At 45.6% G+C, this 4,433-nt stretch overlaps 1 long non-coding RNA gene across 1 annotated transcript; it reads right to left on the bottom strand.

Moving 5' to 3' along the window:
• Nucleotides 1–2,730: 2,730 nt before the first annotated feature.
• Nucleotides 2,731–3,619, bottom strand: LOC139194562 (uncharacterized). The gene is made up of 2 exons (XR_011579530.1): nucleotides 2,955–3,619; nucleotides 2,731–2,870 (listed from the first exon to the last, which is right to left on the bottom strand). It is a non-coding gene; the product is annotated as an uncharacterized lncRNA (long non-coding RNA).
• Nucleotides 3,620–4,433: the final 814 nt, after the last annotated feature.

Raw genomic sequence — 4,433 nt, forward strand, 5'->3', positions numbered from 1 at the left:
CTAAGATTCATATAGCCGATCCCACTCAGTGACTTGGATTTTCCAAGTCTCCAACCGAGAAGTTTTCCTCACTCGGGAAATTAAGGGAACACTACCTCAACCTACATACTCCACTCACAAAGCTTCAACATACAAGCTTCAAAAAAAGAAAATTCAAAGAACTTAGCGAAGAAGGCTTTGGTGTATTTAACACAATACGTTGAAATGAAGGAAAGCTGATTTATTGATAACCCCGATCAGTTACAAATATGTACATATACTTGAGTCAAAATAAACAAACAAGAGGGAGCCTTCACAAAGGTTGCTTAGAAGAAGTCTCAGCAGTCGGTAGAGCCCCAGAAAGAGAAGGCACCGGAGGGGGATCATTCGGAGCCTCAGTACTGGACAGAACCGTAGAAGGAGGAGGCATTAGAGGTTGATCATTTAGAGCTTCATTACGCGGTTCAGCCCCAGAAGACGAAGGCAATAAATGCCTTTGGAACAAACCCACAAATCTCTGATGATCAAGTAAAACCTGACCATCAGATTCCTTCATCTGGTCAAGCTTCCTCTTCATGTTTGTAGCATAGTCATGTGCGAGCCGGTGCAACTGTTTATTCTCATGCTTGAGCCTTCTAATCTCCTGTTTGAGACTCATCACTTCAGCAGCCAATGATTCAACTTGGCGGGTTCGAGCAAATAGGCATTGGGCCATATTAGATACAGAACCTGCACACTGAACACTGAGAGCCAGAGAATCCTTAACAGCCAACTCATCAGACCGTTTGGAAAGTAGTCTGTTATCTTTGGGAGTGAGAAGGTTCCTGGCCACTACCGCAGCGGTCATATCATTCTTCATCACGGAATCCCCAACGGTAAAAGGACCAGTAGGGGAGACGAAGGATGGGCGCCATATGTTGTCTGGAGAAGGCGGGGCTACCTCTTCAACAAGGTTCAAGTCAAAACGACGGTCGGAGGGGCCAGACATTTTCAAAGGTGTTGAAGAGAGAAGAGGTCGGACAAATCAAGATCTTAGAAGTGCAAGAATGGAGCTTCTACTGGTGGATATTCAAATGTGCTTTGGAACTTAATGTCAGCCCCTATAAAAATCTGCACTCGACGAAGCTTCAGAAATCGAAGAGGCGCCTGCTCAGAAATCGAAGAGGCGTTTGCTTTCTCAAAAGCTGGGTTGCTCAGAGATCGAAGAGGCGTTGGCTTTCTCAAAAGCTGAGCTGCTCAAAGACCACGAAGGCCGATCTTAGAAATCGAAGAGGCTTGCTTTCTCAAAAGCTGGGCTGCTCAGAGACCACGAGGGCCGATCTCAGAAATCGAAGAGGCACCTACTTTTCCAGCCTCGTCAGCACCTGTCACACGCACACTCAGCTTTGCGGAAATTATGGGCCTTATGTCAAAGATTTCTGGCGAAGTAGAAAGCACATGAATCGTACTGTTCAATCACCCACTTCCCACACGCAACAGTAGCTCATGGGTACCACAGATAACTTTGCCAAAGTTCTCTGACAAAGTTGAGACACGTGAAGCTTGCAGCTCCCACTACATCGCTCTGACCAAGAAGGGTAAAAGAATAGCAAAGAAACAACACTACCAAAGTTTAGACACTTAAATTTTGAAGGTCTAGCTACCATATTATTACCCACAAGGGTAAAGGAACAGTACCACTGCTGGATAATTGGAAAGTCCCGGTGTGTCAACCTCTGTGCTTCGTGGCAAGGTAGACTAGCAAACATGCCCAACCTTTACTCACATTCGAGAAAACACTCCCAACAAGATTGCTTGCTCCAAAATCGAAGAGGCACCGCCCTCCGAATCTCGAGAGCCAGACTCTCAACATGATTACTTTCTCAAAAATCGAAGAGAGGGTAAAGGAATAGTACCACTGCTGGATAATTGGAAAGTCCCGGTGTGTCAACCTCTGTGCTTCGTGGCAAGGTAGACTAGCAAACATGCCCAACCTTTACTCACATTCGAGAAAACACTCCCAACAAGATTGCTTGCTCCAAAATCGAAGAGGCACCGCCCTCCGAATCTCGAGAGCCAGACTCCCAACATGATTACTTTCTCAAAAATTGAAGAGATGGTAAAGGAACAGTACCACTGCTAGATAATTGGAAAGTCCCTGTGTGTCAACCTCTGTGCTTCGTGGCAAGGTAGACTAGCAAACATGCCCAACCTTTACTCACATTCGAGAAAACACTCCCAACAAGATTGCTTGCTCCAAAATCGAAGAGGCACCGCCCTCCGAATCTCGAGAGCCAGACTCCCAACATGATTACTTTCTCAAAAATCGAAGAGACATCGCTCTCCGAATCTCGAGAGCCAGACCCCCAGCAGGATTGCTTTCTCAAAAATCGAAGAGGCATCGTTCTCCGAATATCGAGAGCTAGATCCCCGACAGGATTGCTTGTTCGAAAACCGAAGAGGCACCACTTTCCCAACTTCAAGAGCTGGATCTCCTTGGATAAAGCTTGTCTGTAATCTTCACACGCAACATCAGCTTTCCAGATACCACAGACCACTTTTTCAAAGTGCTCTGACAGAGTTAAAACATGTGAAGCTGACAGCTCCCACTACCGTGCTATGACCAAGCAGGGTAAAGGAATAGCATTATTACTTGATGTTAGGGAGACTCCTATATATGTCGACCTCCATCCCCAACGGACAGGCAGACCTGCAAAAATGCTCAACCATTCCTCTTATCTGAGAGGGCACTCCCAACGAAGCCTTTCGAAATTTTCAGCTTTCTTTCCCCCCGATAATACCTCTGTAAACAAGCTATACTAGAGCAAGAATATCTCATATCATCAGGGTTAAAAGCAAGAGTATCCCATATCATGCTTTTTCCCTGTCTTTTCCTTTGGCCTTGTTCTTACCTGCAAGACAAGGAGAAAGAGAGCAATCAGTCAGCACTTGGAATCAAGCTTCTAGCCAGGAACTGACTGCCTGGAATTACTTACCTGGCATTGCTCTCGAGTACTCATCTTCAACATCTTATGCTTCCAGGGAAGATACCACATCTGCCTGAGGAACAGCTAGGGCAAGTGAGAAGGATACAAGGAAGCATGTGGAGACAAGCGTAACAGCACACGTGCCGATACATCCACTACTCTGTCAAAAGCAAAAGTATCCCATATCAGCAGGGTCGAACGTACTCTAGATTTGATGGACTTGTTTTGACCCTCAAATTCTTCAGTCGGCCTTATACTCTGGAGGAAACCAGAAAACCCTCCAGCCCAGTTCAAGAATAAGCCTGTGGAAAGTTACTTCTTCAAAAGCAAAAGTATCCCATATCATCTCTTCTCATTTTTCTTCTCTTTATCCTTCATGCTGCCTGCAAGATAGGGAGAATGTGAACAATCAGCCGGAGCTCTGATTGCTTACCTTGTCTGTCACCTCTTTCAGCAGATACCCTAGCTCGGCGACTTGGGGGACTCCTACTATATGGTTTGTATCGCGCTTGACCAAGCCTGAAACTACAAGTAAGCTTCAAGTGAAATTGATACATTACCTTGTGCATCTCCACCAGTTACAGATACCACCCTTGGATGGAGGAAGAGTACTTCCAGAGAAGATGCCACATCTACCTATGAGACAGATAAGGCAAGTCAAGACGATACCACACTCCGGTACTCATTTGTACTAAATCATTCACTTGTACTCACTAAAGGAGAGCTTGAACCTATGTACTTGTGTAAACCCTTCACAATTAATGAGAACTCCTCTATTCCGTGGACGTAGCCAATCTGGGTGAACCACGTACATCTTGTGTTTGCTTTCCTATCTCTATCCATTTATATACTTATCCACACTAATGACCGGAGCAATCTAGCGAAGATCACAAAAAGTGACCGTTTTCGCTACCTAGGATCTATCTTGCAAGAGAACGGAGAATTAGATGGAGATCTCAACAGAAGAATACAAGTTGGATGGATGAAGTGTAAGAGTGCATCCGGCGTGTTGTGTGACCGTCGTAGGCCACTGAAGCTCAAGGGAAAATTTTATAGGACGGCAATAAGGCCAGCGATGTTGTATGGCACAGAATGTTGGGCGGTGAAACATCAACACGTACACAAAATGGGTGTAGCGGAGATGAGGATGCTTCGTGGGATGTATGGGCACACGAGAAAGGATAAGATTGGGAATGAGGATATCCGAGGTAAAGTAGGAGTAGCCAAAATTGAAGGAAATATGAGAGAAAATCGGTTCCGGTGGTTTGGACAGGTGCAAAGAAGGCCTACTGACGCTCCGGTTCGAAAATGTGACTACGGGACAGAGGTTCAGGGTCGAAGGGGTAGAGGAAGACCTAGGAAAACTTTGGAAGAGACCCTAAGAAAAGACTTGAGTACTTGGATCTCACGGAGGACATGACACAAAACCGAGTGCAATGGCGTTCTAGGATTCATATAGCCGACCCCACTTAGTGGGAAAAGGCTTTG

This window comes from Malus domestica, chromosome 03 (assembly GCF_042453785.1).
Source record: "Malus domestica chromosome 03, GDT2T_hap1".
NCBI classification, from domain to species: domain Eukaryota; kingdom Viridiplantae; phylum Streptophyta; class Magnoliopsida; order Rosales; family Rosaceae; genus Malus; species Malus domestica.